This window comes from Triturus cristatus, chromosome 9, assembly GCF_964204655.1.
Source record: "Triturus cristatus chromosome 9, aTriCri1.1, whole genome shotgun sequence".
Taxonomy (NCBI): Eukaryota; Metazoa; Chordata; class Amphibia; order Caudata; family Salamandridae; genus Triturus; species Triturus cristatus.
The window spans coordinates 794,455,521-794,481,305 of record NC_140592.1 but is presented as its reverse complement, the minus strand read 5'-3'; the positions used below and the strand labels follow the sequence as shown (position 1 = coordinate 794,481,305).

At 38.8% G+C, this 25,785-nt stretch overlaps 1 protein-coding gene across 8 annotated transcripts in view; it reads right to left on the bottom strand.

The window, feature by feature from the left end:
* Window positions 1–25,785, bottom strand: part of SYT16 (synaptotagmin 16) — a 601,801-nt gene that overhangs the window by 14,769 nt on the left and 561,247 nt on the right. The gene's annotated exons all lie outside the window — the stretch shown is intronic.

The window sequence follows — 25,785 nt, the reverse complement described above, 5'->3', positions numbered from 1 at the left end:
AACTGATGCAATACTTTTAATGGGAGAGTAGCAATGCTTCTCAGGAGCAAGCAGGTAGTCTAAATAGTGAGTACCTGCACTTTTGTATTTACATGTAAAGCATTGAGGGCCTGATTCACAAATGTAAAGTTAGACCAAAAGCCTAACTGAGATGAAAAGTCTAACTTAACTACTGTTCGGTATTCACAAAAGGTAAGTTACTACTAGTAGTTTTACTACTAGTAAACATACTAGTAGCAAAGTTACTAATAGTAAAATTACTAGTAGTAGAGTTACTAGTAGTAATTTACCTTTGTGAATACCAAAAGCTAGAAAAGTTAGACTTTTGGCCTAAGTTAGACTTTTGATCTAATTTATCTGTGTGAATCGAGCCCTTAGACTTTAGGTCTATACTTCAAGCGTAAAGTTAGACATCAGGTGTAAAGTTAGACTCACTGGTCCCAGCCACATTTGCTACTAAGGAGTAAACTTACATGTGTGAGGGTCTTCCCAGAGAAAAGATAGGAGTGGTGGAGGTAAAGATTTACCTTTTTAGGATTGTGAATAGCATTTTGTAGAACATTACTAGAACTATTAAAGAACTACAAAATGAAGTTTGGAAACAGACCCCATAGAATCCACTTCCCTCTAGACTGCCAAGTTCCTGAGTGAGTTTAATGTCAGGAAACTGTCACATTTTATGCAATTTCCTGAAGAATAGTAATTTTCTGCAAACTTTCTTTATTAGCTTATTATAAACATCAACAATCTCTTTAGATTGCCTAGAAATTAGAAAAAAGAAAATCATTTCCTATTCTACTTTCACTGGTAATGATGTTGAGAAATATTTTCAAATAATATAGGGCTTGTGGAAAAAGAACTCTATAAAAACAGAAAAGAAATAATATTCCAAGGATAGCAATTAACAAGGAAGTTTAACAGGATTTATGTTTGTTCATTTCATAAACACAGCAAAGTATTGAGCAGTTTAATTAAATTGGGAAAATGTTGTCACACTTTCTTTTATACCTTGTGTGTGAACATTGACCCTAGGTTGCACCACCATATAATTCTAAACGCCAAAAGTATATTGTTTTTGTGGGTGCACTACAAGACAATGGGGGTCATCATGTTTAAGCAACATAATAGTAATGGCACAGGGTTACAAACCCCTATCAGAGATGGGATTAAAGGTCTTCCAAAAAATGTAAAAATGTTATCTACAGCCCAAATGTGTGTATCTCTGTCACTGATGTTTATTGTGCACAATAAAACAAAATCTGAAAAGCGATCATTTCTCCAAATACCAACCCAGGAAACGCTTTAATACTAGGGCAATGGTATTTTGGAGTTAGGCCCCAGAATTGTAATCAACTGAGCAGTCTGATTTGAGACTTTTGCAGCTCATGAATTGTACCCCAAACAGATAGCTAGACACTATCCTGCCACAACGAGGATAATGACTTTAAAATGTAGTGGTTAGTGAAAAGAGGAGTTTTTTAGTAACCCTTAACTGATTCAATTATGTTTACAGTCATATTTATCTTTGGGAGTTTTTTCTGTCCTGGAGCTTTGACATTATCGATGTCTTTGAGAATTATGATAATTGTGCCACATTGCAATGACTAGAACAACTGATATCCAGTCCATTGTTCCTACAGTCAGTGGCAATATCAGTTCTTCACTAAGACAGATACTACTCTGTTGAGTTTGGTCATTCTGATTAATAAGGCACTAGCTGAGCAAATAGGCAAAGACTGCATTTACACATGTGCCAAGACTAATAACACAATTTGAACTTTTTACTCTGCAGAAGGTGTTCCAGTATCTGACCTTTGGCAAGGGCATTTTACCGGGCTGAAGGAATGCAGACTGGATTTATCTGGATAGCTGGATGAAGATTTCTCATATTTGGCAAAAAGATGAAAAAGTGAAGCATGTCCCCATATGCAGGGCTGGCCATGGCAAATATAGCACTTAGAAAAATAACTAAGAATCAGTTAGTTGTCTACATTTATTTGCAATAAACCATGCAAGCATTTGTGTCTATATAGTTAAGTTAGTTGTTTCTGATAACCTGGTGTCTAGTCAGATTACCCCACTTTATAGCAGTTCCTTTCAGTTGCACCAGCCATTATTATTAAGACCAATAATTTTGCACACAGTCAGTGCACATTCCCCGAGAGCACCCTGTGAAAGATGAAATATGGGTCCCATAAGACCCTGCACAAAACTCTTTGCATGCAGCTGCAGTCATTCAATGCACCCACCTGCAGTGGCATCTCTGAATACCTTCGTAAAGTGCGGCAGTGCAAACAGGGACAGTGCACCATATCTATAATACGAGTCCTGATCATTTCAAGGTTCAATTGTCCATGGAATAGTTTGGGGATTTCAGTAGCTTCAAATTCGCTATGCTCTTTCCAAGGTGAATTAACATCTGTTATTTCTAAATCAAAAATTATTTTTTATAAATGGTGACGGGCACATTCAATGAATGAATGAGAGTTTTATAAAGTGTAGCTGTTAGCCAACAAGAGCGTCCTATTGCTAGGGGACATTATGAGGCATGAGTGTTCAGAGAATAACCAGGTTTTGATTGTTTTGCTAAAAAAGAAGACAGCTGAGCCCAATGCGAATTCGCAGAGACAGTATGTTCCAATGTTTACCTGCCAGATAAGTGAAGGAACAGCAACCTTGATGCATTCTCTTAATGATAGGATCTTCGGCCGTAGGCAGTGATGTGAAGCTCAATGAAATTATGAGCCTTTGCCTTGAAGAGCATTCTGGCATAAGCATAAAGCCTTAAAGATGAATTTTTTATCTACGGGAAGCCAATGAGTGGCAAGAGTGAGTGGATAAGAGAGGGTAAGAGGGAATACATACTACTAGACTCGCAGGAGTATTCTGTATGGCTTTGGTTCTTTCCAACAGATTTAGAAAGTCATAAATATAAGAAACTACATTATTCAGGTTTTGAGACAATAACAATTTGGACTACTATTTTTCGACACATTAAAGGAAGCACATGGATAAGTTCGCAAAACAAGTAGAATTGGTACCTCACCGCGTAACAAGGGACTGAGAAAAAAATTCTCTAGGCTTGAGAAACTTAAAAGAAATAAAATGTCAAAGTGTTTGGATGGGCCACTCTAAAACAATACATTAAACTCAGACGAATTCCTGGGGGCCTAAGGTCACACATTTTCCCCACATATGACGACTTAGATGAGGAATTGCTAGCAGCTTGAAAAAAGGAATTGACTTTGAATTCCAATAATCTAATGAATATCTTAATTGAAAACTCAGAGAGAAAAGTAAATAAACTACAGACTGAGATAGACGCATTGGAACTGGAGATAAAAAGTATGAACCTAACAGAAGCAATGGAAAAGAATTACAAAATCTTAAATGATATTATGATCAGCATTCAGACAGATAAAACAACGTAAGCTAAGAAACTAAAAACAGATGAGATAGATTATGTAAGTGAGAGGGTCCTTACATTTGCCAAGAAATATGACCATCTCATACCGAAAGATATGTACACTAAAGCATCAGACAACACATCAATAAACTCAAGCTCCTCCTCATTCAACACTAAACAGTCCAGTGAAAGTGAGTCAGAGGGTGGGCAGGGAACAACGTGAGATAGTCTTACCAGCAACCGTTTTTTAAGGGACGTACAGAGGATAAAAAAGGGCAACAGAGAACAAACTACACATGTACATTACAAGAAAACAAGGAGGGGAAAGATAGTGGGCAGCTCAGGAGGAAGGAAAGAGGGGAATGAAAACATGATCTTGGATCAAAGGGAACTAAATGACATCACAGTGATCAACCTTGCAGACAGGTCACTCAGCACTTATACAATTTCACTTCTACAAAAGAGAATGAGCTTCTGCCCGAATAATGTGGGAGATGTCTGTAAGATGAAAATAGATGTTTTCAAATACATTAGACATTTGAAGACAAAAAAGTTCTTTGAACTCAATCCCCAGGCAGTCAAAACAATACATGAATCTCAAAATGATCATGTATGGAGTGGTATATCAATATAGGATATACACGACACCAAGACATTGCTTTCAATAGCTCACCATGAAGGGGATCCTACCACAACGTGTAGAATTTTGGAGGATTTGAATATCCAGATGGACCTGAATGTAAGTAGTGGGCTCAAAGAAAAATCAAAATGGACACCTAACTTACCCATGGGGAACAATATGGACAACTTTCACAAGTTGATCTTGAATGATCTAGACAAAGCTAATAAAGCATAACGTGGAAAGCCAGACAACCTCACTAGGTGAGAACGCAATGCATTGAAAATATTAAGGGAGGACAACAGTATCACTATCCATGAAGCTGACAAAGGGGGCAATATAGTGGTGATGAACAGGATATACTGTCACAGCTGAATGACCAGATGTGCTAAGAAAAGCTGAGTAACAACCCAATATGGGCACTAACACATAATATTAATCAGTCTCCAAAGGAATGGCATGATTCATGTCTCTTAGATGATAGTGAATATATGTACTTGAAAGTCGACCGCCCCAGATACTCATGTATATACACCCTTCCGAAAATACACAAAAAGCTACCATTTCCACCAGGCAGACCGATAATCTCCAGTATAGGGGACCAACTGAAAGGCTTTCAGAATATGTAGATATTTTTCTACAACCTCTTGTATCCAACTTGCCGACACACATAAAGGATACTAAACATATCCTGAACCTACTGATGGACATAATATGGGAATCCAACATGACTTTAGTAACCTTGGACGGGATTGCTCTGTACACAAGTATTGAACATTGGGGATCCAAGGGTTAGAACACATACTAAATACGAGATCTGCTACCTTATGGGACCACACAAAAATGTGAGTAGAAATGACGAGACTAATATTGGATAACAATGTTTTTTTGTTTAAAAATGACTGGAATAAGCAAAAAACTATGGGCTCTAGATTCTCTCCTTCATACACTAATCTATTCATGGGGCGATTCGAAGAAGAATGGTTATGGGGCAATAAAGGTACACAATGGAACGAGTTTATACTATATTGGGGCAGATTCATAGATAATTGCCTTATGATTTGGACAGGGACATCTGAAAACTACATGAATTCTGTAACCATCTAAACAATAACCAGAGCAACATCAAGTTCACCTACAATAGCACACAGAGAGGGGTAATTTTGGATGTAGAGTTATACATACATAATGACCGGATCCAAAGCAAGTTATATCGTAAACCGACAGCATGCAATGCTGTATTACATGCCACGGGCATACATCCGAAGCATCAAATCCATGCTATACCTTATGGGGAAATGGTGTGTGCAAGACGCAACTGTAGTCACGATACAGTTTTCCATAACTGTGTGACGGATATGAACTACAGGTTCATTAAGAGAGGTTATGACACAAGGACTGTAACAAAGGCAAACAGGAGATTTCACAAGATACAGAGAGCGGATGCACTCAAACAACTGTCAAAAAAACAGGTCAATATAGAGAAGGTCCACATGATCACTGACTTTTCCAACACTTCAAGACTATTAACACAAAGTATGAAAAAACACTGGCACATTTTACGAGCGGACAAAAGCATGGAGGTATTCCTCTCACAAAAACCTGATATATCTTTCCATAAGGGCATGCCACTCGAAATATATTGAGCCCCAGCTACCGTACAACGACCCGTAGAGAAACACTGGTTGCATGAATAGACAGTAGGTTTCTTTAAATGTGCCCACTGTGTAGTCTGTAAAGGGTCATCAGACACAAGAAAGAGTTCTCTGGTGTACAGAATGAGATCTTTACAATTGGCTCAAATATTAAGTGTAACACCAAATTTGTGATATATGCTATTGAGAGTAAATGTAATCTGAGATATGTGGGCAGCCCTATTAGAGCTCTCCATGATGAAATTAGCGAAAATATGAGAGCAGTTACATACAATGACATGAGATACCCTATAGCAGCACATATAATAACATGTGCAAACAAGGGAAACACAAATCCTTCAACTTTAATGGTATGGAACACATACCTAGGGATCCATGTGGTGGTAATAGAGAACTTGTGTTAAGAAGGAAGGAAGCTATGTGGATTTAATGCTTGAAATTTGTTGAAATGGGTCTCAACACAGATCATGAGCTCCAGTACTTCCTAGGCGAATGAATCAATTCACATGCCGTTGACAACAACACCTATATATTAGAACAACTTTAAATAAACCAATGAGATTTTGTGGTATGTCAATACAATAATGACAGTGTTTATGATTATTTATGAGAATTTATCCAATGAGAATAAGAACGTAATAGCTGTTGGCAAGCTTTGTACATATGTAGAGTAACATGTGTGTACCAACAACATATGGTGTTTTACAATCGAATACACTTTTTAATCTCAGCAAGAGCTGGATTATCTCCATTAGGGAACCGCATTAGGGAACCGCATGAGGATTGGGTGGGATGCCACCATGATTAACGCAATAACAAGCATCAATATACATATGGTGATCACTGATTAACACATTTTATGTTACGTTACAACCCTGTGGAACACGACATAAATAGATAAAATAACTATCTAGACAATTATTAGAATAATAGCTGAAAACATAAGGATTACTTTGGGCTTAATATTCACTAACTTGATAGAGGAAGCGACTTACGAATAACACACACGTGTTTCATTATGACATATGGATTACTTGTGGTATGATATAATATTATTCTTAATTTTAATGGAGGCAGTGACCCACTAATAATACACACATATATTTATATTTATAATCACTTGTGAATTATGCCACTTCAATATGGCGGTCATCTGAAAACAAAGAATTGCAGGACAGTCCGTCGTCTACGTTCAAATAATGTGTGTAATTCACAACATACTTTGTATAATGATGTATAATGATACAGCGATTATTTCTTGATGCTTACTCAACATATCAACCATGTGACCCGATCACTGATTGTTACTATTATAAAATGGCGACCACTTCCTGGTAACAATGATCGCGGTTAGTCCTTCTTTCATCAATACTAACATTAGTCTTTATAGAGACAGCACACCATTGTACACGTGGCAATCAATAGACCATACTCGCTCGCACCATGGGAAACGAATACAGCACTTTACAGGTAAGCAGGATTGAATTAGAGGGTCACCATGTCAAATGAGTTTCCATGTAGCTATTACTTGGAATCCATGTCTAAGGATGGTTTTCTTGAATTTGGCATACAGATTAATATAACGGACAATACGAGATACTGACACGGATATTGGCTGGTAATTTTCACACACGAGAGATTGTTGTGTTTCGATTTAGATGTCCGTACATAGGGTTTCCTAAATCATGTCCTTATATAGGCACAATTCACATTGCCCTTATTTAGGCATAGAATCCCAGTCCTTATTTAGGCATTAGCCATGCTATCCAAATACAGGCATGGTCACCTACATCCGTCCATCCCCACGTCACAACGAGTTCTTAGAAACCAGACCCTTAAGCATCGGGACCTTCCCTAGCTAGGATTATTGATTTCTCCAAGAACTCATCTATTATGCATGAACTACTATTCCTTAGGGGTTCATTCATGACGTCTTCCTCTGCCCGACTTTACGTCAATGCTAACATTCCTAAGCACCTTCCGGGTATAAATATACCTTCCCTTACCATGGCAAACCACGGCTCAGCTGCACAGCTCGATACGGCTCACCACTGCAAGTTCAGAAGAATTAGAGTCCCTGCCCGAGGCACTGACCAGACGCTGTCATCCCTGCTCGCAGAAAATCCAGCTTCCAGTGTTCTGACTCCCTTCGCGGGATGTTAGAGTTTGAGACCCGGAAAGAGATTCCCACCTCTCTCATTCTAAGGTATGGAGCTGACTAGAACTTAGAGGGACTCTTGGCATATGCAAAACTATAGTTTACCATACAATAGAATACGGCACCTACTTCTTACCTTGTACTACACTTAGGTTATGTACACTGGGGTAGAACTGTTTAGAAGCATCAAATGAGTATCTACTTTTTAGCCTATGTTATGTATGTATGTGTATATGAATATATGTCATAGCTAGAAAACAATGCTGTTGCAGTATTATTTCTTCTTACTGCTTACGCTGTATGTATTATATCTCCCATACTGTCTTGCGATTGTAACAGCTCATATCTCTTACACGAGAAACAAGACCGTTCAATAAATCCTTTTATTGAAACGCCCGTCTATCTATTTCTTTGTAACTCTGAAGAAACTAAGTATGCACGATTGACTGAGTGAAACTGTTATCTGTTGTTTCCACGATTCTGAGACATGTTCCGATTCTAAGGGAAACAAAGTTGTCATGTTTATGCGGTTGTCAGAAACTACTCCCTTCTTGTTTATTCAAGGAGTTTCTAGTGGCCTCTGAGTTAGCTGGCACACAAAGTAATTACGTTTAATGTACTCAATAGAGGCATACTGACCTCAGTCCTATGCCACAACTATAGTGTATATTATTCCAATGCGCAGAGCCTATAAGGGAAATAGGAACTACACTACATGGCGCCCAATGTATTTGGTAAGGCACCAATTTAATGCTAGATACTGAAGTAACTCAGTTGTGCTTTTCTCAGAGACCCCTACTCATAATACTCCATAAGACGTCTAAAGTGGGTAGGGTTAATATCCGCCATAGCTGAGTAGGACGAAAATCCTTTGTATTAGCTGTTTGGTTTGTTCAACGTTGAAGGATACAGTGTTCCCAAATATTGTGCACCTTATCTTTGTTTCCTTGAAACATGTTCTACATTTTTCAAAAACAATGTCCCAAAACGGGGATAATAATACCGTGACCGGTTAGGCAACGACTGACCAAGTCGTAACAGCTTTTAATCTTACAGGTTCAAATGAAACCGATGAGGGTGTTATAAACATCCATCTAAATTTAAAGAGAGCCATCACTCTAAAACTTATAAAACATGGCCTAACACCAAGCGGTGATAGAGGCACATGAATCTTTTCAGACAGAGGTATTCTATTCTTGGATAGTATTCCCAGAATCAAATCCAGTGACAAAAGTGCTTCACTTCTATAAAGAAGATGAACCACCTGAGGAATATATTCCCTTTGAGGATGGTGAAATTCCACTCACATACCAGGAATATAATCTCTGGTTTAAAGGCGTCATAAAACATTACAATCACATTACCAGGCTCGGTCCACTAGGTAGACCAGGAGCAACATGGCCGATTTTAGCCGGCTACACACCTCATCCTGATATCGAAGAGACGTCAGACCATGAATTACTCACTCAACTTAAAGAGTTAATACAAATTTACAGACAGTTAGTCCAATATGTCATGCAGACTTTCACAGTTCAAAAACCATTAACCATTTCAAATCAAACCCCTCACCAGGGGAATACACTAAAAATTACTCCACAGACTTTACAAGCAGTCATGGGTAAAATGCCCACAAAACGTGAACAAATTCCATTCTGGATAGCTCCAAAAATTACTCAAATTGAAGCAGTATTTCCTAATACTAGCCCTTATGAGAAACACAGAATCCTAACAATCTGTTTACCAATGGCAATCAGACCACATCTGGAAGACTGCACCACTTGGGGCACAGTCTTTCCTGCCATCTATATTAAAACACATGGCGTTCCATCTATTGCAGTAATACACTATGTCCTGAAACAGATTCAAAACATATACGGGGCAGAGCCTGCTCTGAATTTAGGTAGGAAATTACTAAAAAAACTTCGACCAGGTCTCACAAATAATATTATCTAATATTAAAGGGAAGGCAGCATCAGTGGCGACCAGCCAATGCTTAAGGGAATTTGATGTAACAGAACATCAACAAGAACTACCGAGAATAATAGAAAAATCCTATGAAGAATTAGGCAGAGATAGTTCAACCACAACTGTCTGAAGGTCCTGAGAAGGACTCTATTAAACATAATCCTACATCTTCTGAAAAGAAGTGGGAAAATAACAAACAACATTTAAAAGAGAAACGTTCTCAATCCCGAGGTAGGTCTCCTCAAAAGGAGCCCTCTGAAAGGAGCTATAACCTCAGGAATAGGGATAATTTGAGAAAACCTGACAGGTATCAAGATTCTGATACACGTTCCTCTCGTACCTTTCAGATATCGTCACAGACATCTGAAAGAAGAGGACGGTCAGATCACAAAGAAGAACGCGTAAAGTCCAAAGACGAACAACACGTTCAGAATAACAAACCAAAACCTCAATTCACTAAGAAGAAGGTAGCAGGTCTGAAGATCAGACATGCCGAGAATTCTGAGAACACAATTCAAGAACGGAGAATGGGTTCAGACAATGCTTGACGGTGCAGCAGAAGTAACAATAGCTCGCCAGAACCTGAAGGAACTTCTGGAGATAGTGAACTTGAATGAGTACATCACAGTTGAGACTATAGACACCAGGGTTAGTACTCCACAAAGGTTATATGAAATAACACTCTGGATGGAGGGAGACATACCAAGAAAAGTGAGAGCACTCTTTTGGGAGAAACTTTCAAGGGATTATGATATACTTCTAGCAGAACAGGACTGGCTACCAGTATTTGTCAGGGAGCTCCCACATGGCGAAGACATCATTATGCCAGCCTTCTCCAACCATGTTCCAATACACCTAAAATATACAAATGACAGAAAATGGGCAGTTGCCCAGGCCCCAGCATTATACAAAAATCATGTAGGATGGGATTAGGACTCGCCTCACCACATGATACAGTTAAAAAATCAACCTAATGCACAAAGGCAGTACCCAATTAAGCAAGAAGCTAAAAAACAGGTCAGGGAGATCTTAGATCAACTTGAATACCAAGGGGTGATTGAAACATGCACCTCATCAATGAACAATCCTTTGTTTCCTGTCTCCAAACCAGACAATACATATTGTCTAGTTTTGGATTACAGACACCTGAACACTTGTTCTACGACATTTGCAGTGCAAAATGCACACAGTACAGCATTAATGAATAACATTGTGCGTAAAATATATAAAACCACATTTGACATTTCAAATGGGTTCTTTTGTCAAAACCTAGCACCTGAAAGTAGGTACTTGACAGCTTTCTCAATAATGGGGACCCAGCATCACTTTTGTCGACTCCCTCAAGGGTTCAAGAACAGCACAGGGTTATTCTCAGCAAGAGTAACAAAGTTACTACAAATTTATGATGAAGGGGCATTGTCATATGTCGATGATATCTATCTGACAGATGATGACCTGGATAGGCACTTGAAAAGGGTGAATACCATCATACTGGGCTTCACCTCTGAGGGCTACAAATTCAATTTAAAAAAAATCAAGAATTGCCCATCTCAATGTCATTTTCTTAGGATATGAGCTTTCAAGTGAAGGCAAAAGCCTGGCAGCTAACTTTTTAGAAACGTGTGCGCTGCTCCAACCTCCAAAAACACTGAAAAACTTACAGTTGATTCTAGGTTTCCTGAATTTTGGAAGAACTTACATTCTAAATTACGCAGAAAGGGTTAAACCTCCCTACGAATAATCAAACCTGATTTCAAAATCAAAAATTGATCACAGGAACACACAGATATCCTGCATTCACTTCAAGCTGATATGTTAGCAACAAATCACTTACAAACACGCGTAAATACACACAATTTAGTGATCCGAATAATTTCGGGTCAATGGGGATTCACCTAAAATACCAATTGCATACAAATCACATTTGTATACACAAGCGGAAATATGTTTCACTTCGACAAAATTCTGACAGCAGTTCAAACCGCAGTAGCAAAAGAAAGAGCTCTAGCTCAGGGGAAACGCATTATTGTCGTGACTCTGGTACCAGCCTTATAGGCAGTTACAAAAGCGAGTATTCCAAATGCAAAAGCTTTACATCCAAGATGGATACAATGGGTTAATTCTCTTGCTGCAACGGACGTTAAATATGTTTTTGATCCTTATTTAAAAACACAAAATTCCTGCAATATGAACATGAATGTCCTCTGCCTATTGAGATTCTCCCTCTTGATCAGTACGAATTTATAATTTATACTGACGGATCAGCACAACCTGCTACAGAAAGTAAGCAAGCTTACAGTGCAGCGTGCGCAATCGTTAAAGGTTGCATGCGCGATGGTAAATTCCGACCAAAGTTCACTAAAACACAATCTCTAGGAGATTGTACAGCCCAGCGAGCTGAACTACAAGCATTCAAATTAGCACTTGAAAATGCGGATCGCGAATTCCCCATACTTATAGTGTGCGATTCTTTTTACTGTGTTCAATCATATAATGAATATTTACAGAATTGGCTTCAAAACGGTTTCAAAGATGCAAAAGGTGGCACAATCAAGCATAAAATGCTTTGAGAACAAGTAGTTCAGTTGCGAGACGGACTACAAAACACTCACGTGATACACACGCTGAGTCATCAACGTGATGGCGTTCACATTGCAGGGAATTCATTGGCTGACGAAGCCGCGAAGGGGGCTGTGCAAACAGCTTCCGTAGCTGCGATCACTCGTTCAAAAACTAGAATAGACAGTGAGATATTATTGACTGTCAATGCTTCAAGCAAAGGCAGTGGTGCAGCGTTACCTAAAAAATGTCCACTCGTATATAATTGATGCGAACAACGTTCCGTTTGCTCGAATCCCTGGAGTGGGGGATAGGGTAATTCCAAACATGGAACGTAGAGCAGCTTTGATTTATGAAGCACATCTGGGAGAGGGTCTGTCACATCAGGGGATCTCTAAAACAATTTTAACATTAAAAGAGATGTACTGGTGGCCTGGAATGAATACACTGATTCACATATTCATCAATAACTGCATAGCCTGCAATAGAGATCGCAGTGCAAAATGCCACCAGACACCCAGGCTGCGAAGTAGCCTGCCCAGTACAGACACCATTGTTAGACAGCATTAGACTATCTACGTGCAGGCGTCCATTTGGACAAATGCAATCCCAAAAACACTAAATCAAGGTTCCTATGGATGTGGCCTCAGCGCTCGGCTGACGCTCGAACTGTTATAAAAGATTTGCAAGTCTTTATCGGCACATACGCAATTGGCACACTACATTCTGACCAGGGCCCTGCGTTTAGCTCTCAAGCTTACAAAGCAGCCATGGCCAGTTTGGGCGTTGCATTGCGGCACTCCTCTCTTTTTCATCCTGAAGGAAATTCTGTTGTGGAAAGGAAAAACCAGGACATAAAGCAGTCTATAACAGCTAGGGTTTTAGGTTCTGGTGATAGGTGGGTCAAACATCTTTATGGGGTCCAACGCTCATTAAACAATTTGCCATGAAGTTCTCTTGGGGGGTCACTTCATATGAGGTCCTATTTGGGACAAGAATGTGGGTTCCAGATCTTGAATGTAAAGGCACAGTGGTGGAAAATAAACCATTTGATATCAAAGATCGTTTGGCTGTTTTACAGAACTTAAATGAACTAAGATCGAAACAAAGCAACATGTTCCTGAAGCCAACCACCACTGGGGAAATTCCAGCCTTCCCAGCAAGGCCAGTCAGGATCCCAAAGCTTGGGTATCTAGTCAGAGAGAAGATCGTGGACAAGAAGGAATTTGGGCCTACTTACAGATAACCAGTACCTGTCCTAGCCATCCACGGAACAAGAACAGTACTTCTGCCACCCCTTGCTGGAAAAAGGGGGAAAAGATTTGTGTCAATCGACCTCATTAAACCACACTATGTGGCCAATACTAAGCAGTAGGCCTTGTGGACTCGGACCAAGTAGCAGACGCACTCCTCTAGCTACCATTCAAGAGGTTCAAACTGAAAGACTCATCACCATCAGTCAGCAGTAAGAAATGAAGGACTAAGCAACAATGCTATGGAACTCATTCCTCTTGAAACCCAAATAACAGTTCGTCCTGATACACCTGTCTACACCAACGTAACACGTGATCAACTGGTGCCAGCGATTTCAACTAATCCTGATGCAATTTCAACCATTGACAGAACTGCCTCTGGCTATTTCATTAACTTTGATACGTTTTCTGAGGATCCAAGCGAACCGGAAACGATGCCAGACAAAAAAACTTTTAAAAAACGAGCACAAGATTTTTTTCATCTCCTTGAAAAGACTTATCTGGTTTCACCATGGATTGAACTATGGATTATTTCTGTAATAATTTTCTTTCTGCTTCGGTGAACTTTAGTAATGACTCTGAGCATGCTGATAAATGGAAGATATATTCACTTGGACACAGAAAGTAAAAATGTGAACTTACTTTTGAAATCACACAAATCATCCCATCGTGAAGCAAGAGACTTGTCAGCAGTGAACATCACAGCCGTTCTTATACAAGATGGTATAGTTTGGGACAAAACTAATTATGATATATTCGGCCCGTCTGAACTTTTGAAGATTCCACACTTATTTAAGATTTCATTAAGTGACTTTATTACCTCCAGTACCTATTCTGATGATTGGGACTTTGAGACTGTTAATAACATGATGTCTGATCTAGAAAGGTCTGCTGCATTCTCTAACCATGAATACTTAAAGGGTTCAACAGACTATGAACAGCTTTATTGTTACAACCACTATGGTCATCATTTCTTGCATAAATCTGCAACACCTAGAAATGTATTTATGTATAACCAATGGGAACATTGTCCTACACCACCAAGGGGTAGCTCAAAAACATTTGCATTGAAGTTCACATATTTTTCAGGGTACAATAAATCCAATCCGGAAACGTTTTACTTTAAGAATGTGAACAAAACAGGAGCTAAAAATATATTAACCAACACAAAACAGATTTATTCTGCAGCCTTTATTGCCTAACTGTCTAGACATGGCTTTGACTTTTGGAAAGACACAATTGACACAAAATCTGTCTGGGGTACAAAAGATTGGCAAGTGCAGGGGATAGAAGCTTTGTTTAGAGCCTGCATCATCCCACAGCAAATAATGTTTTTGAATGACACTGTTCAACAAACGTCTTGCCTTGGGTTAGTCAAGATCAAAGACATGAACACACCGTCCATACCTACACCTGGAAGTAGTAGCACTACACAGGGGGAGGTCGACGTACATACGATTTTACAAAACAACAGATCAGACCCTGAATGGGAAAAATGGTTACTCTGGCCCACAGACACAAACATCTGTCAAGAAAGATTCCTGAACAGAATACAGGGTTTTAAAATCAATAGGCCAGACCCACGTTATGTTCAAAGACAGCATCCAGGGGTAGTAACAACAGACAGTGTAGGAAAATTATGCCTTGATTGGCTACAGAAATCTACACTAGAGGATGTGAAACAACACTTATCTTTACTTACAGAAGGCGAAGACCTTAGGGATTTCTTGCTAGGTCCAAGAAAACCATGTCAAAAACGTTTCATATATGCCGGCATCTATGCTGCTTATAATGAAATATGGAAGGTTACCCAAGCAGACGCCTCAGAAAGAATACAAGAAATCTCTTGCTGTGGTTGACAATGAGTTAATGACTCTGTCATCCAAGATATATTCACTGGGCAACGTTGTATCCTCTGCTATAGACATTGTGGAACAAGATTTGGTCCTGCTGTGACAAGGCCAGTCTCAATTACGTTCTATTCTGTCATTAGGCCGGACGCTACAAAACTTGCGTGCAGGCTATGTGCATTGGCGTTTCATCAACACGTCGTCTCTGCTTTGAGAATACAATCTCACTGATAAACAGATAGAACTGGCACAAAGGGGAGCAAAGTATACAGTGCTGAGCATTGAAAAACTGGAAACATTGCCATTTACAGTAGCAGAAAACCAGCTACTGAATGTATCATTCATGGCAAAATAACTCTGCCTGTTACAACTTTCCATTTTCAGTATTGCCTCAAACAAATGCAAGCAGGCAAATATGAAAGGTGGGGTAAAGAATACACCAAGACATCCTGGGATTTACCTTACACACACAGATGTTGGAGTGGGGGACGTGAAGTGTTTCTTAGCAGTACACACTGTAAAAATGCATTGAGCGGTTCAGTCATATGTTGGGATATTAGTTTACACGGGGCCTGTAGCGGTTCTACTGAAAATTTATCCTGCCACCTGCAAGGTTCACTAGCCGCTGTGATTAATCCAATGTTTGGCCAGCTTTCAAATGGGAGTTACCTCATGTTGAATGATCAGAGCTGTTGTGGCATGTTGCCAGGCATCCCATATCTGGTAACAGTTGGCTCCAGGGTCACTTGCTGTATGCAAGTTTTGTTCCCCGAAATAGACACAGTCAGGGAGTCACCTTTATGGCCTTCACTGAACATCCTTTCTATACGATTTGATACTTTAAGCAGAATGAAAGCCATTTTTTTTACAACAAACCGTGCCTTTGACCTCGTCCAAAGAAACCTATGATCTACAAATTGCAAGGACTTCGGCTGAGATACAGGCTCTGTTACGTACAAACTGCCCTACACATTTCACAGAAATGTTGAGACGTATCTTAAACATGTCTGATACGAGCGGTATTTTGCATGTATTTAAGACCATATTTTCAGGACTGTTAACACCTTTTCAAGCAGTCCTCAGAATCATTCCAAACTTCGTGCACTCGGTGTTTGGTGGTCTGACGCTAATTCTAGCACTCGTTGCAGGAATCCTGTTTTTATTCCTACTACTACGCTATGGAAAGCCAATCCACCAGCGTCACTCCCAGCACCTTGCAGACAGCTCTCCTGGAAAGGAAGTGTCGTGAGCGCATAGTACAACTTTTGGGCTTACCTCGTCTACGAGAATTAAATACCCCATGGTTTCTGTCATTCAGACCAATCTGGCAAGATTGCATCTTACCTGTTCTACGCTGCCTGCTTTGCGGTGAAGAATGCGTGCTAGACATCTGTCTAACACTCCCATCAGTCATGCCAATGGATATCGATACTCTGCTGGACCCGATTACGGCCCATGCTCTGTGTTGTCCCCAGAGGATACCAAACCTGATGACGGCATTCGTTGAGATCTCACAAACGCAACATATTACTGCTGAGGTACGAGATGGATCAACCTGCACACAGGTAAAATCGGAAACGAACATTGCTACTGGAGATGCTTCACATTTATGTGCAGTTAATCTTCTAAATGAGGTATTCCAACTATTACCGACATCGGTAGATGATCTTTTGTCTACAGGAATAGAGGATTTCATGTTTTCACCAGCTCCTTACACTGACTTTTGATTCGGCTCACAGTGTACCGGGAAAGCTACGAATTTGGCCTTCATTTTTCAAAACACAGACAAAACCTTAGAACTATTTCATACAATTTTTTCTTCTTTTCTTCTCTCTAAGATTGAATTTTTCTTTTTATGGCAAAGTAATATGCTTAAAGTAGAACTATTCATAGAGAACAGACTTCTTTGAACACTTCCAGGGACACATTGTCGCCTTTATTCACCACAATTTCATTTATGTACCATGACATAAAATAGCTTTGACCTTTTCTTCTGTAATCATGAGCCATTTCATCATATGGGTATATATTTCTGTTCATTCACTTAGCATTCACTGTAAACATATGCTTAGAATGAAATATTGCTTTAATATGTACAGCATCTTTGTATTTCATGTCTAGCAAACGTTTTTTACCATAAACTTATTTTAGTATGCTTTTAGAAATGTTTTTAGCAACATGCGGTACTCAGTTTTAAATGTTTAGCATTTCATGTTTAGCATTCAGTATTATCGTTCAATCGAAAGTGGAGTGGGCATTGTGTTTCGATTTAGATGCCCGTACACAGGTTTTCCTAAATCATGTCCTTATATAGGCACAATTCACATTGCCCTCATTTAGGCATGGAATCTCAGTCCTTATTTAGGCATTAGCCATGCTATCCAAATACAGTCATGGTCCTCTACATCCGTCCATCCACACGTCACAACGAGATCTTAGAAACCAGACCCTTAAGCCATTTGGACTTTCCCTAGCTATGATTATTGATTTCTCCAAGAACTCATCTACTATGCATGAACTACTATTCCTTATGGGTTCATTCATGACGTCTTTCTCTGCCCGACTTTACATCAATGCTAACATTCTTAAGCACCTTCCAGGTATAAATATACCTTCCCTTACCATGGCAAACCACGGCTCGGCTGCACAACTCGATACGGCCTGCACGGCAGTTCGGAAGAATTGGAGTCCCCGCCTGACGCACTGACCAGAAGCTGTCATCCCTGCTCGCAGATAATCCAGCTTCCAGTGCTCTGACTCCCTTCGCAGGGTGTTAGAGTTTGAGACCGGGAAAGAGATTCCCACCTCTCTCATTCTAAGGTATGGAGCTGACTAGAGCCTAGAGGGACTCTTGGCATATGCAAAACTATAGCTTACCATACTATAGAATACGGCACCTACTTCTTACCTTGTACTACACTTATATGAATATATGTCATAGCTAGAAGACAAAGCTGTTGCAGTATTATTTCTTCTTACTGCTTACGCTGTACGTATTATATCTCGTATACTGTCTTGCGACTGTAACAGCTCATATCTCTTACACGAGAAATAAGACTGTTAAATAAATCCTTTTATTGAAACGCCCGTCTATCTATTTCTGTGTAACTCTGAAGAAATTAAGCATGCACGATTGACTGAGTGAAACTGTTATCTGTTGTTTCCACGACTCTGAGACATGTTTTGATTCTAAGGGAAACAAAGTTGTCATGTTTATGTGGTTGCCAGAAACTACTCCCTTCTTGTTTATTCAAGGAGTTTTTAGTGGCCTCTGAGTTAGCTGGCACACAGAGTAATTAAGTGTAATGTACTCGATAGAGGCATACTAACCTCAGTCCTATGCCACAACTATAGTGTATATTATTCCAATGCGCAAAGCCTATAAGGGAAATAGGAACTACACTACAGGATCTGATGGGAAACAAAAAAGAAAATTGGGCACCGGGACGGAAATAGAACCGGATAAAAGGTAGGGTGCCCATACCAATTTTACTTTGGGAAGTGTTGCAATAACTTTGATATAGCTATAATTTAAAAGTAGCTCTAAGGATGGTCGTTCTAAATTGACATAGAGATCAACTCAGCGGAGATACAAGCGTTTTGTTACCAAAGCAAGGGTGCTTGCACAAAACAGGAGAAGTCACATGACATTAAAGCAGAGTGGGAACCGGGACAGAAGTAGAACCAGCCTAAATGTAGAATGCCCAAATAAATACTTAGTTCGGAAATATGAAATTTGGAAAAACGGAGACATATAAATTAACTATGAGCATTTACAGAAGCTTTCCTTTCCTGATATACCTACAGAAAAACTTAAATCCAACTAGAACAACAGTTAAAAATCAATTTCTTGGAAACCAAGCACCGATAGTTTATAATTCAATCTCTACACTTGGTAAGACAGAGTAGTATGAGATACGGGAAGGTTCATACCTGTAGTGTGCACACAAGCAACTTGCGATTCGGTCCACATAATTAATCAATAAATATTGGGAATGTTTTGAGGCCCACAGTAGTACAAGATATCACAATGTTTGCAAACTAAGATATTACGAATTATGATAAATTAAGGAAATCAGTGATGAAACTATTGAACTTTACAATGTGCAACATATAACTTTGAAACTTTCAATATAAATTGTGCATGATAAGTCACTATTATGTCATAGGATTATCAGTATACGGTTCCAACAGACACCAAAGTCATCCTGGATGGGTTCAAAATGACACTGACAATGCAGTATTTTCTTATGTACTATAGCATTATGTATTTCTATGTCTTTTAGCCCTGAGGAAGTCACGGGTATTATTCCATGGCGACGAAACACGTGTTGGCTTAAGGCTTGAGACCATAAGCTTAACAACAAAATAAACAAGAATGCAAGAAGAATAAGCAATTGGAGAATATGTTATTTCATGTCACCTCTTAATAACAATACTGCATGATAATATTAGCATGTGCTTGTGGATATGAGAATTTACATTTCTGTTGACCACGGTCACATGCTGGAGAGTGGGTGGTCTCCCTACCTCAGAGCACCGCAAAAAGATTGGCAACAACTAGATATGTGTGTATAAACCTTTAGAGTGCCACACGCCTTCACACAACCTCACCCACCACAACTTCTGAGTTTGAGAAACACCTTAAGATGTTAAAGGCAGAAAGATGAGACAGTTGCTTTGTGTCTCGAAGGAAAGTTAGTGGTCAGAGACAGCTCCAATAATTTTAGCAAACTGAGAAGGGGCAGGGACAGAGTCTAGTTCAATGTTCTCCAGACATCTCACCAGACAGAGCAGGGGTTTTCAAAATGATGACTTTCGTTTTTATCCCCATTGAGTTTCAGCGAGTTGTCCTACATCCTGCGGGTAACAGCTATCATGCGGGAACAAAAAGTGTCTGCTCTGCCTTATGAATCAGAGCTAAAGAAGACGAAAATGTGGGTTTCGTGTTCACAGGACATAAGATGAAACCCAAAGGATCAAAAAAGGTGAGGCAATGAAGTGACATAGACATTAAAAAGTGTATCAATTATTCTACTAATAAATAATATATAACCTTACTATATTGCTGGTAAATTGAACTGTGTTTATATAAATCATCCGGTGAGATTTGCATGAGCATTAGAGTGCAAATGTAGTGTGCAAATTATCAAGAAACTTTGTAAAATGCACATGTGTGCAGAGATTCTGGATGCTAGTGTTTAAATAAATGAGTTCAGGCTCCAAATAAGATACACACATGGAAACCAAAAATGACTGTGCTCTTCATCAGGATTTATTCAACCAAATAGTTTAAAGTACTAATAATTAGATCATTTTAAAAGTGGTAGTCTCAGGCATTTCTTTACAATAGGAAATAAGTGACCATAATAAGGCATTTATTTTCTAGGGTATGCCTCCTACATTATTATTATCCACATTAGAACCTGTTCTGGTAAATTGATTCAATTTGCGCAGTTACAATTTTGAAGCCCATTGTGCAAGAGATCTTAACATTCTGCAGTGCATGTTATTTCTACACAATGGTTACCAAAATGACTGTAGCTGCACAATTGCCTCACAAAGAAATCAGGTCACCTTAACAAAGACTCCACTTATCTACTAGAAATGAGACAGTCAATAATGCTATCCACTTCAGTGTACCGGTGCGCATGTGGGGAGGATCGGTCCTTTACCCATGTCTGCTTATTACAGCTTAAAGAAATACCAACAAAAGTGGATACAGGCAAAACCATCAAAAACAATTCTTCATCGTGACGCTTTTATTCGCCATGTAAATAAGCAAATGACAATATGCACATCACTGATTAAAGAGACACATATCTTGGGAGAGAGCTGTGACTTCATTAAGATAAAGGCCAAAGTACTATAAAAGGTGGTACTGAAAAAACAAATGGCTGGAGTTAAAAACTCAAAGGACAAAAAATATTATTGAAACATTTCACTGAAGCATCTTAACTTCTGGAGCTGTCTCGTGGTCTCATTCTGCAAATGCACATAACCAGTGAAGAGAGAAGTGCACTGGTTTTGAAGCAATGCTCAGGGCATGGCCAAACTTTGTAACGCTGCAAACTAGGGCATGGAATACAGACGCATCAGCTTCTAAGAAAGCGGGTGCACACAAAACATCAGGATATGACCCAAGTGATTATTAGTTGTACATCCTCAAAACCCCTAAAAGCCACAATTCACCATTTTAGTTTGTCTTTCCACTAGAATTGATAAATATCACATGCAAAAACTTCCAACCCCTCAAACTTAAAGTAGTTGTGCCATTCTGGCTACTGAGCTAACAGTTCGGTTCAGGGGGCAGCAAGCAAACCCAGACCTTTTCTGCCTCATTGACTTTGTCACTAATGGGTGCAGCCCAAAAAAGTGAGCAAGGTTTTTACCTCTGAACATGCTACTTTATAGTCAGGAAACACATGAGTGAAAAACTCATTTTTAACTTATAGGAAATTACCTTTATTCTAGTCAACTAATGTTAGCCAATCAGTGTCAATACAGAACAAAATTTCAATCCACCCAATCTTGCCTAGTTAGAGAAATGTGTCCAAAATGACTAGGTACACTCCACACTGCACAGGAACAGCCACACTAGAAACATTTCTAACCCAATTGGCTTAATCCATACCAAGCAAAATAGAGTTTAAGATAACCTGCACCACACATAAAACAACTACACTCCCTGCTCCACTACTTGAAGAACAAGTTCCAATATATATGGGAACATTGATCAGCCAGAGGCAGCAATTGCTTCATGCAAAACAATGTCAGAATCAGAAAAGCTAAAACAACAAAAAATAATTTCTCCTGCCTAGCTCGAAGATCATGAAACTCTCTCCCAGACTACATAAAGCTAAATCTGGATTTCTGGCCCATGTGAGAGACTCAAAAGCACACCTTTTTAGGAGGGGTGAGTGTAATTTGCTGTAGAGTAATTACAGGAAAATTACAATACAGATATTGTTCCATACAAAGAGAGGTGGTGTTCCAGCAAGCCGATTAGGCTTGTCATCAGGCCCAAGGTCCCTGTTTGTGGCCTTTGAGAAGCTCCTTCTGTGCAAGCCCTCTCAACTCCCTCGAAGACTGAAGATTCCGCTCTCTAATACTAATTAATTTGTATTTGGCTGAACTATCCTATTCAGATTGTTTTGAAAAGAATGGGTTGTTGAATGTTATAAAAAAACAAACGTACTTTCACATTCACCTATTAATACTTCCATTAAACCGTGCTCATTGTTTGAATTACAAACATTAAGCAATGTGAAACATTGTAAACTGTTTGAATAACATATATACTCATTTGCTGAACTATCAAATCATACTGAAGTAATTAATAAACAGTATCTGTGCACTAGCAGTGCTAAGTGCAATATGCGTTTAAAATTGAAAAATGTGCATATTATACACAAGCAGCAAAAATGTGAAGATGACAAACCATTGATTGAAAGTGCCTCATTGCCATACCGCTATCTAGGCCCACGCTATGAAAATATGTTAAATAAACATAAAAAAAGATCTAATCAGTCCCAAACATAAAGCAGTGGGGCTGCATCATGAACGTGCACAGAGGTGCAGAACACAAATGTGTCCCTCTTTATTGAGGAAACTGCACTGTCTATACTAACTCAGTAAAGTGTCAATTATTCAGTGAGCTGCAGGTAACAAAGCTCAGAAACATGAGGTGGCAGTCACACCCTATGGTGTGCTGTCTTCAGCTCAAGCATTAATACGAACAGTTACCTACATTTAGGAATTCAGTACAGCATTTGCAGCTGTAATGTAGTTTTAAGACTGCGTTAGCAATTTAACACCTGAAATTTCCAATTTTTACTTAGTGAAAAATCAAACAATAAAGTAAACATTGCTAAGTACAACAAATGTAATGCAGTTTAGAGGAAAACTAACAAGGCCAAAGTTAGCACACACTCACCTTAATCTTTCAATGAGCACACCATAGGTGAAAATATAATAGATAATAGTATGTGTATTTGTAAAGCGCTTATATTAACCATTTAAATAAGCAAGTAACAGATGTTTACTGCTACTCAACAAAACTCATTTTATCAACATCTGAAGGACGAATGACTGGATGTACCCACCAGGAATCTGTGACCATGAGGTCAATCTCCGATCAGTGGAGTAGATGCATTTGCCCCCAGCACCACAAGACCCAATGGTGTGCATACTCAATATCAAAGTCAGAATATCGGTGGTACTAAGGTACTGAGGATAAAATATTGGGAAAAATATGGACCAGTAAGTCTAGATTTTCTATACCTAGCTCCACATATATGTACTTAGCGGTGTATATATAACTTCAAGCTATGTAGATGTGGAGTGAGGGATACTAAATCTGTACTTAACTTTATTGGAGTAGCATCATTTTGGCTCCATCCATTTATGTTTGGATAGGCCACATATATATTTACTTTTGGCTCTATGTACTCGTGTGGCACAATAATGCAGATGAGATGTGGTGTACTAAAGGTAAAGAAAGTGCATCTCTTGTGTGTTTTGATAAATATATGTAGCATATTAATGTTTTTTCATTTACAGAGTCATCTGATCTGCTGAAATTAATTTCCTATAGGTTTAAATTATAAGGTGGTGCACTAAAATGTGTTTGATGCAGTGCATTCACCAATGAATTATATGTGCATTTAATGTTTTATAAATTGTGACTAGATTATTGTGTTAACTTAAAAATTATATGTATTAGTTGTTGTGCCACATTTTAGAGTACAGCAGGATATAGCTTGATTTATTATTATAGGCTTCATTTATTGGATTATATGTAGGATGTAGAACTAATGTATCTTAAAGAGAAAATGTTAAGTTAGCGTGATAGTGCGCCTTAAGCTTACAGTCGAGATAGTTAATACTAATGGGAACATTGTTTTTCTACATATTTTTCTACTTTGCAGGTGCAGACCAAAGGCATTTGTTAATTAGTGAAAGCTTCATTGTGTTTCAAAGATAGTGAGGAGAGGAATAGTTGGCGAGGTCGAAGGATTTTAATTGAAAGAACAATGGGAGTGATACCAGCTGATACTATCAGACGAAAGAAGAAACCCAGAGTGCTTTGGAAGCGGAGACTGGAATATGGGAGTAGTGTTCAATGTGCCAAGTACAGTCTGGAAATTGGAAAACATATTATGATTAAGGCTCCCTGTTTTCCATTTTTACAGATAAATACAGACAGAAAACAATGTGTTTTCTGTCTGCATTTATTTTTAAAAGTGGATAAATACAGAAAAATGTGCTTCTTTTAAGTGACTCTCCGTGTTGCCTTTTATGAATTGTAGCCTAACAGCTGAGCAGACGGACAGCATTGGAAATAAAAAAAACAGGATGAAATTTCTTTAAATAATGGCATATGTTAACATACATTTGTGGTATAATGTATTAGTGAATGTATTGTTACGTAATATTTGGCACCTTAAATCGCTAAATCACGACAGACATCAAAGAATGAGCGCGTCTCTGTAAATTAAAAAAATATGAAAATGTACAGTTTTACAACATCATTTATAAACAAAATCTAAAAGAAATATGGATAAATACAGATGAAATGCCCCAAAAATAAATATGGATAAATACAGATGGAAATGTAAAAAAAACAATTACCATAAAACCAGGAGCCCTAATTATGAAGTGGATGAGGTCCTGTTTTTCTGGAATGTTCTTTGCGTATTTTAATTAGTGACCCCGCCTTGTGTTTAATCAGATTCCGTTTAGACTTGGAGAGGTACAGACCTCTCTAGACATTTCTGATTGTGTGGCTTTATCCTATCCATGACTCTTTGCCTATAAAACGTCAAAGGTTTTGATACTGACACCTTACTTGCTTCCTAGACTTAATAGGGGTTTCCGCATCTCCAGATTAGTGTTGGGTTATTAGATGCTGCAAATCTTTTCTTTGTACGGGGAGAAGCATCAGAATTATTAATCCAGCCATCTTGTTCCTTTTCTAATATATTGTATTGCGGTAACCAATATTTTAGTATGTTCTTTGTTGTTGAGGTCCAATATTGGTAGACAATCTGGTCTACCTTTGATAATTCTTTACATTTACAGTATGTTCTTGAGATTGATTTGTATCAGTTTAACTTTGAGTGTCTTATAAATCTTTTAACTTCAGGGTATTGATTCCGACCTTTATTGTGTGGTCCAAATGATCACAATGTACACTAAGAATTAAATTGTCATTACCCTGTCTTCCTCTCAGGCTACTACAAAGATCTATTGACTCGAGTGGAATTGGAAGACGCGGCCCAGAGAGTTCTGAATATGCAACTACCTTTTGATATTTTG